This window comes from Macrobrachium nipponense, chromosome 7 (genome assembly GCF_015104395.2).
Source record: "Macrobrachium nipponense isolate FS-2020 chromosome 7, ASM1510439v2, whole genome shotgun sequence".
NCBI classification, from domain to species: Eukaryota; Metazoa; Arthropoda; class Malacostraca; order Decapoda; family Palaemonidae; genus Macrobrachium; species Macrobrachium nipponense.
In genome coordinates this window covers 35,310,664-35,320,663 of record NC_061109.1, presented here as the reverse complement: position 1 = coordinate 35,320,663, position 10,000 = coordinate 35,310,664, and positions in this window count along the sequence as shown.

The following is a 10,000-nucleotide window of genomic DNA, read 5'->3' as shown; positions in this document are numbered from 1 at the left end:
AACAACTGACCATATCCATGCAATTAACCAGTTAAAGGAAAAAAACAACAGAGTATGACAAACCACTATGAATGGCATTTGTAAACTATGAGAAAGCTTTTGATTCTGTCAAAACTTCGGCAATAATGAAATCTCTTCAAAAGCAAGGAATGGGTGAGTCTTATGATAAAACTTGAAGATATTTATACGGGTAGTACAGCAATCCTAAACTACTTAAAGATTGAGAAATTTCTTATTGAGAAATGAGTTAGACAGGGAGACCCCATCTCTCCTAAATTATTCACAGTGTGCATAGAAGTTTTTAAGAATTTAGATTGGGAAAATATAGTAATTAACATTAAGGGGGATTACCTTAACAACTTAAGATTTAAAGATGACACAGTTCTTCGAAGTGAATCGGGGGTGTTATTACAAAAGATCATCGAATATTTGAATAGAGAAAGCTGAAATGTCGGATTGAAAGTGAATATGAGTGAAACTGAGATAGGGTTCAATGAAAAAGCAGAGGAAACAAATAAGTGTTATAGACAAACCTCCAGAGATTGTTAATGAATATACGTAATTAGGACAGACAGTAATTGTTACCCAGGCCATGATATCGAAATTAAAAGAAATATAAGCATGGGATGGAGGGCTACTGGTAAAAAAATATTAGACTTCAAAAAGTAAAATGTCACTTTCTCTAAAAAGAAAAGTATTTAATCAGATTGTCCTACCACTATTAACTTACGCATCAGAAGCTTAAAGCCTTACTAAAGCATTAGAACATAACCTTATTACAACTCAAAGAGCTTTGGAGAGAATAACGATGGGAATAACATTAAGACAGAAAACGAGTAACATGGCTACGAGAGCAAACTAAAGTAAAGGATATTATAAAAAAGTAAAAGAAATGGGTGGGGGAAGATCACTTAATAAGAATGTCAGATAGTAGATGAATGACAAGTATAACAGAATGGATCACTAGTGATTGAAACGAAACAGGGGAGGGAAGAGAAGATGATGGATTGAAGACCTAAGAAAATTTACGGGTCGAGGGACTAGAAACGGCTGATGATGATGATAATGATATATAATTATACACACACACACATATATATTAAATACATATATTTATATTAATATATATATATAATTATTATTATATATATATATATAAACATATTAATATAATTATATATATTTATATAATAATATATATATATATATATAATATTATATATATTTTATAATATAATATTATATATATATAATATAAGGAATATTTTATTATATATTATTATATATAATAATATTATATAATAATATATATAATAATATATTTACTATATATAATTATATATTATCAATATACATCTATTATATATATAATAAACATATTTATATTAATATATATATAATATATATATATATATATATCATAGTATAATACAAATATATTAGTATAAAATATAATATAATATATTTATATATAATATTAGATATATATCTATATATATATATATATATATATATATATATATATTAATATATATTATATTTATATATATATATAATGTATATATGATATTATAAGTATATATCATATATATATATATATATATATAATATATATATATATATATATTAATATAATACATAATATAATAATATATATATAATAGATATATATATAATATATATATATATATAATCTACCATATAAAAAATAATATATATATATATATATATATATATATATATTATATATATATATATATATATATATATTAGGATATATATATTATATAGGTATATATAACGGCCTAGTGACGTTATCAAGTCGGCTAACATAGAGGCTATAAGTTTATATCGATTCAGGCCTTACAAATTCACTATCGAACTCGTGTTTTCGTAATTAGAATCATTATGAAACCCCCTCTACCAGTTTAACCAATTTGAACTTTTGACCAACGTAGCCTTGCAATGAATAATTATCACATCACCGTGATTCTTATAGATCATTCGAGCTACAAATGTCCTTTAATATCAAATTCGCTCTACCTCTGAATTAATATATTTCCATATATGTGCCAAAGGTGAATTTTTAGTTGATAATAATAGCGTCCAGTCATGGGACAGAATCACCATCCAGTGGATGTAAACGAAATCAGGACGGCCTAGTGACGTTATCAAGTCTGCCAACAGAGAGGCTATAAGTTTATATTGATTCTGGCCTTACAAATTCACCGTCGAACTCAGTGTTTTCGTAATTAGAATCGATATGAATACCCTTCTACCATGTTAAACAATTCGAACGTTTGACCAACATAGCCTTGTAATGAATAATTATCACATTACCATGATTCATATAGATCATTCGAGCTACCAATGTCCTTTAATATCTAATTCACTCTACCTCAGAATTAATATATTTCCATGTATGTACCTAAGAGGAATTTTTAGTTGATAATAATATCGTCCCCTCATGGGATCGAACCACCGTCCAGTAGACGGGACCGAAATCAGGATGGCCTTGTGACGTTATCAAGTCTGCCAACAGAGAGGCTATAAGTGTATATCGATTCTGGCCTTACAAATTCACCGTCGAACTCGGTGTTTTCATAATTAGAATCGATATGAAACCTTCTTTACCATGTTAACCAATTTGAACGTTTGACCAACGTAGCCTTGCAATGAATAATTATCACATCACCATGAGTCATATAGATCATTTGAGCTAAAAATGTCCTTTAATATCTAATTTGCTCTACCTCAGAATTGATATATTTCCATGTATGTACAGAAGGGGAATTTTTAGTTGATAATAATTTCGCCCCCTTGTGATATCGAACCACCGTCCAGTGGACGGGAGCAAAATCAAGACTGCCTAGTGACGTTATCAAGTCAGCAAACAGAGAGTCTATACATTTATATCGATTCTGGCCTTACAAGTTCACCGTTGAACTCAGTGTTTTCGTAATTAGAATCGATATGAAACCCCCTCTACCATGTTAACCATTTAGAACATTTGACCAACGTAGATTGTAATGAATAATTATCACATCACCGTAATTCATATTTGCTCTAACTCAGAATTGATATATTTCCATGTATGTACCGAAGGGGAATTTTTAGTTGATAATAATTTCGTCCCCTCATGGGATCGAACCACCGTCCAGTGGACTGGAATGAAATCAGGGCGGCCTAGTGACGTTATCAAGTCGGCCAACAGAGAGGCTACAAGGTTATATCGATTCAGAACTTACAAATTCACCATCGAACTCGGTGTTTTCGTTATTAGCATAGATATGAAACCCCCTCTACCATGTTAACCAATTCGAACGTTTGACCAACGTAGCCTTGTAATGAATAATTATCACATCACTGTTATTCATATAGATCATTTGAGCTACAAATGTCCTTTAATATCTAATTCGCTCTACCTTGGAATTTATATATTTCCATATATGTACCGAAGGGGAATTTTTAATTGATAATAATTTCATCCCCTCATGGGAATAGAAACACCATCCAGTGGACGGGAACGAAATCAGGACGGCCTAGTGACGTTATCAAGTCTTCCAACAGAGAGGCTATAAGTTTATATCGATTATGGTCTTACAAATTCACTGTCGAACTTGGTACGTGGGATCCAGTTCCTGCTTGCTTACACAGAATTTTGGAACACAAAGGTCTTTCTGTTAGAACTAGGTTTCCTTTTTCTAAATCATCTTTTGCTGCCATAAGGGAACTCACTTTAGCCCACGATCATCCTTTTCCTCATATATATATGTATAGATATATATATATAAAATATATATATATATATATATATATATATATATATATATATATATATATAGTATATATAATATATTACTTTATGGGGCTGGCCTTATGCCCCAAATGTAAGGGAAAAACTAAGAGGGAAAATATGGAGCGCTTAGGACTTACCTCAGATAACTGTAAAAGGGATTTGTTATTTTTTTTCTCTGGAAAAAAACTATATATATATATATATATATATATATATATATATAGATATATATATATATATATATATATATACAATATATATATATATATATATATATATATATATATATATATATATATACATATATAGTTTTTTCCAGAGAAAAAACTAAACAAATCCCGTTTTACAGTTTTCTAAGGTAAGTCCTAAGCGCTCCATATTTTCCTCTTAATTTTTACCTTACATTTGGGGCATAAGGCCAGCCCCATAAGTAATAATATATATATATATATATATATATATATATATATATATATATATATATATATATATATATATATGCATATATATATATATATAATATATATAGTATATATATATAGTATATATATATATATATATATAGTATATATATATACATACATATATATATATATATATATATATATATATATATATATATATATAATATAATATATAATATATATATATATTATTATATATTGCTACTTTCAAAATGCATATTTTCCCACTTTGGAAATGTCATGATAGAAGAACTTGCCTTGCAACATTTTTTTCAGATTCCCGAGATAGCTTTAGAGGTTAGGGATGTTTTTCTAAATGTGTTGCAGATTCGCATTACATATTGTAAAAGAATATATGTATAACGTAGAATGTAAAACGAGAGAGATTTTCTTTGTCCGTTCGAAACTGCGAGTGTTTTCCCTTTTATGTCAACACTTTGAGATCCGTTTGCTTTCCTATTCTGTCAACGCGTTTGATAACGAGCTCAAATCTCTTTTGTGTTTCGGAGAATCTGTCATTGTATGTGATAAGACTTCTGCTTTGTGTCGACGAGTAGAGTACGTGTCTTTTTTTTAACAGACTGGACTCATACATGTATGTCTCTGCTGTGTCCCACGTGGGGATTACACATTTCTTTATGAAGATTGTGTCAGATTTCGAAGATTCTAGAAAAATTATTGTCTCAAAACGTTTTGTCATCTCCTCAGTCCAGTTTTCACAAGGGAAGAAGATTTCATTATATCTTAGAACCTCGAGGCATTAACATTTCGCTCTCACTCTCTCTCTCTCTCTCTCTCTCTCTCCCGTGACATCCTTGAGATTATATTAACGTAACGTAAAGTGGTCACTCGTAACATTTTAGAATTTCAGAGTTGAAATTTCTTAGAGTTTATTTAGTAGTAAATAGTGTTTTTGTGGAATCAGAACAAACATTATTTCGTAACAGCGCCTAGTTTTTGTGAAAGTGTAATACAAGCTGCAGCAAAGAAAGAAAGAAGTTGGTATACCAAGGTAAAGTGTGTTATATTTTTATTAGTTGCAACTAATAATTGTTAAGAACAGTGATTAACTAATAACTAATAATGGATAGGGATTGTGGTTAACTAATAACGGATAGGAACTGTGGTTAACTAATAACTAATAACAGATGTTTACGAAGGTTTGGTAAAAACTGATGGTTATAATATTTTGAATGAAAAAAATTTACACTTTTACACATTGCATATTTTTGTGTTTTGTGTTTGTTCCATTGTTTGTGCACTATTTCATTTTCTTATTGAATTGTGTCTTTTTATTTTATATTTTCATTTGCATTCCCAATTTAATTGACTTAGTTATTTTCATTGCTTAATCATTGCACATTTAATTAAATTTAACATTTGTGAATTAATTTGCATTTACTTACAATTCTTTTCAAGTTTTGTTGTTGTTTAGCACTTGTAAATTAATTTCAAATTTTCAATTATTGCTTAACACTTTTGAATTTTGATTGAATTAATTTTCTTGAATTTTGTGATAAATTAATTTTGATTTAATTTTACTTAATTTGATTCAAGAATTAATTAAACTTTACTTTGTTTTCAAGTAACAGTAATTTTCCCTAATATTGTGAATTTTACTTATACATTTTGAGTTTAATAATAAATTTTTGTATTTAAAATTTTTATAAGTATTTCATTTCTAATCAGTATATTTGCATTTGATTATATTTATGTTAGGTAGAAACATAGAGTGGTAATTGATTTGCTTTCCTTCAATTTACTTGAAGTGACTTAGAACCAGGGAAGTGCTTAGACTTCTGAAATCAGGGAAATACTTATACTTTTAAAGTTGTTGATGGAGTGATGCCCTTTGATTAATTTAATTACTTACAAGATTACCTCACACCTGTTTTGATGAACTTAGTCTGATTTTCTGCAATACTGGTAAGTTGTTAAGGGATCACTATTACCTTTAGAGTATGCAGTCGTTTAGTACATGTTATGAGGGTTCAGGTGTCTGGCTTTTGGTGAGGTAATAATAGATGAATGGTAACCAGATACTTGGCACTTCGTAACATTGTATTAATATGTATATATATATATATATATAATATATAGTATATATATATATATATATATATATATATATATATATATATATATAAAACCTCCAGGGGATGTCCATGATACGAGATGTAATAATGACAATTTATTCTAAGAAACGTTTCGCACATTAAATTTTCTGTGCATCATCAGTCTGAAAGAACATAAAAACACATTTATAAGTAAAATACAATAAAAGTGCAAAAAACAGGAATTCACATATACTAAAAATAGTCTTAAAATTATATAAAAGAACAAAGTAAAAAACAGTTTAAAAGAGACTGCTTAAGACACCAGCCGTTTATTGTGAGGAGAGAAGATGGAATGAACTAATACACGTTAAAATAAACGACTTCAACTATGCCAGGTACAGAGTTGCTGAGGACGTATTACTGTTGAGGGAGGGAACAAGCCTTTTGATATATAAAGACTCAAGGGTAGTTAAATGGTCAGGCTGTTTGACATGATCTATTATGGAAAACTGTTCTTTTTGTACTTCTATTTTGCAATGAGAGGCATGATTCCTGATGTTGGAAAATTCAGGTTGTTTTATTCTCTGACCAGTACGAAAGCTGAAGCCCAAGTGAGAGCAATATCTGACCCTTAACAGCCTTCGAGTTGATCCGACGTAAGAGCCCGGAAATCCAAGGCATGTAAATTTATATATAACGTTGGCTTGCATAAAAGGCTGAAGGCGATCTTTATAGTTAAAAAAGGGATTGCTAGATATGAGCTTAACTTTGAGGCATGGTATCTCATGTTCAATAATTCGTGTGAGGCTGGATGTAAATTTTAATTCAGAAATATAAGGGATCGTGGCATAAAATAGTCTTTTGGGGACATTAAAATTAGGTATTAGTAGCTGTAAGAATTTCGTAATTATTTTGTTAATGTGTTTTTTGAACAATTTCGAGTGGATAGGAATTAGATTTGAAGAAACCCAACAAAAAAGTATGGATTAGACACATATATCGGTCCTTTTCAGTTATTTGTACATGTCACTCCATTTCCGCTCTCTTCTCACATCCCCTCTATCAGCACTGAACTTTGATTTAAAGGATATCAGTGTCACTATTCAACTCAGCTACCTCTATAATTTTGGATTTGATACTAATATCTGTCATTTATGTTATTTTCATGTTACCCATTCCCACCACTTCCCAACACCCTTCCTATCAGGGCTGAACTTAGACTTTAAAGAGCATCATTAGTATCATTATCACCTTAGTGACCTTGAAAACTATGGATAAGACACTAATATCTGTGTCTTTTTCAATTATTTTTACATGTCACCCCTCCCCACCCCCTTCTCAACCCACTTCCTATCAGGGCTGAACTTGGACCTTAAGGGCACCGGAAGGGTCATGATTCATTTCGATGACCTCAAACACTTTGGGTTACTCTCTATTATCTGTCATTATTATTATTATTATTCTTATTGTACTTAGGAAGTAGACCCTCTCTCAAGCATACTTTATTAAAAGTAATGGCTACTTCAGCAGCGTTACACTTATTGAGATTCTCTATTTTCCGAATAGCTGCTTGTTCCGTGCTACTTAAACAGGCTAGTAGAGCGTCTATAGAGGTCATGATGAAATACAGGGTCAAAATCGGAGTATATATTTGAATTTACAGATAAATTATGATATCATAGTCATAAAGTCATTAACGATTCTCTGTCTGCCTGTCTGTCTGTCTTTCTGTCTGTCTGTCTGTCTGTCTGTCTGTCTGTCTGTCTCTCTCTCTGTGTGTCTTGAAGCGAGCTTTCATCTAGAGCTGCCAGACATCCTCTATGCTGAGAAGCTGAGGTGGGCTGCTTTTGGTGTGGTGTCCATCCTCCTTATATTTGGGGTCAACAGCAGGGGGTCTGCCCCATGCTGATCTCCTTTTTTTATTGATGGCTTGAGCCAGGTCTCAAGCCACTTTCACTGAGTCGATGGTTGCGAAGCTGCAGGCTCTGCAGCTGTCTGGACCTCCTGAGCTGTGCAGTATCATTGTTGGAAGTTGTGTTATGCTGCCAGACATCACAGCTTATTTGATTTTCATCGGCTGCAGGAGTATCTCATTGGGGGGGGGTCTTCCGTAGAGTTGTTGTGATTGGTGGTGTCATTGCTGGTGGCAGGTCTTCTCATACTCGTGGGGAGGAGAAATTCTACCTGCATCGTATTTAGTGCTGGTTTTATTTGCTGGATGAGAAGCGCCTCCAGCAGGCATAACGGACGGGCATCAGGGACCTTCCCGATGATCTTCATGTTCTGAATGATCACATCCCAAGAGATGGCCTCTTGATGTTAAGTGCGGGCATGATTCTTGATAGCCTCTCTTGGGCATGGCAGGAGAGTCTCTTAGACAGGTGCATGCTAGTCATACCTACATAGGGGCCGCTGCAATTGCAGACTGGGCATGTATACTGCTACACCACATGCATCTGCGCCAGGGGGTCTTGTACCTGTGGAAAGGAGTTATTTTTCATAGTAAGGTTGCGCGTCCTCCGATTCTGGTAGTATATGATCAAGTCAATATATGTGGTGTCGTCAGTTGGGGATACATTTTCAGAAATAATTTCCTTAACGGAGTCCCCTTCTTCATGGTAATAGGAACTCATGAAGGCTTTATAATACAGCTTGATATTATCCTGGGGTCGGGGCTGCGGGTTCTCACTACCTCACCATTTCTACAGGGCTGTGGGGACTTCCATACAGATTAATTTATTTGAATATCCTTTATTCATGAGTACTTGGGAGGCGCGGTCGATTCCTGGTGAGTGTCCTGCCAGGTCGAGCAGTGGGAGAGGGGTCTTGTTGTCACCATCGAGGCAAAGTCCAAGATTAGTTGTCTTTGTGTAGACGGAAGTACGAAGACCGTCTTCTGCCTTACTTACAAGGAAGTCGAGGAAGGGGAGCCTATCTCCAGTGCTGTATTCATCCGTGTAATTCAGCACACTGCACTGCTGAAATGCTTGACAGAGCTTCTACCTTATCCTCGGCGTTGACTTGCACAAAGATGTCATCGGTATAACAGCCATATCTGTGGGGTTGCTACATCCTGGCGAAGACCTGATCCTCCAGGGTGCCCGTGTAAGAGTTAGCAAAGAGGACCCCCAGTGAGGAGCTCATCACCACGCTGTCCTTCTGGAGGAACATCTTTCTACGGTGGGCGGAGAAAGGGGCCTTCTTGGTGCAGATCTCCAGCAGCGTACAGAGCGAGGCTTTGGGTATGCTGAGGGGCGCTGTTGACTGACTTCTGTAGACATGCTTGATGGATGATATTTATGGTTTCGTCGACAGTACATTCATGAACAGGGACTCCACGTCCAGCAAAGCGATAATCCTGGTGCCAGGGGTGTCCTTGGTGGCTTCTAGGAATTCTGCTGACGACTGCAGGCTGTACCGACTCAGGACATAGGGGGGCAAAGCGTACGTAGGGGTGGGCATCTGGCTGAAGATCAGGCGGAGGAGGTTTGCTGGCTTGTGAATTTTTACATTGCCATATAAATAACCCAGGCTGTAGTCTCCTTGTATGGGTGGGCAGTGCACAGCATTTGCTGCAGCATTCATTGAGCTGATGACTCCGTCGGCCTCCCTCTTGATGTCGTCTGTTGGGTTCCTCATCAGGTGCTCAAACTTGATCTCGTCGCACAAAATAGCATCCA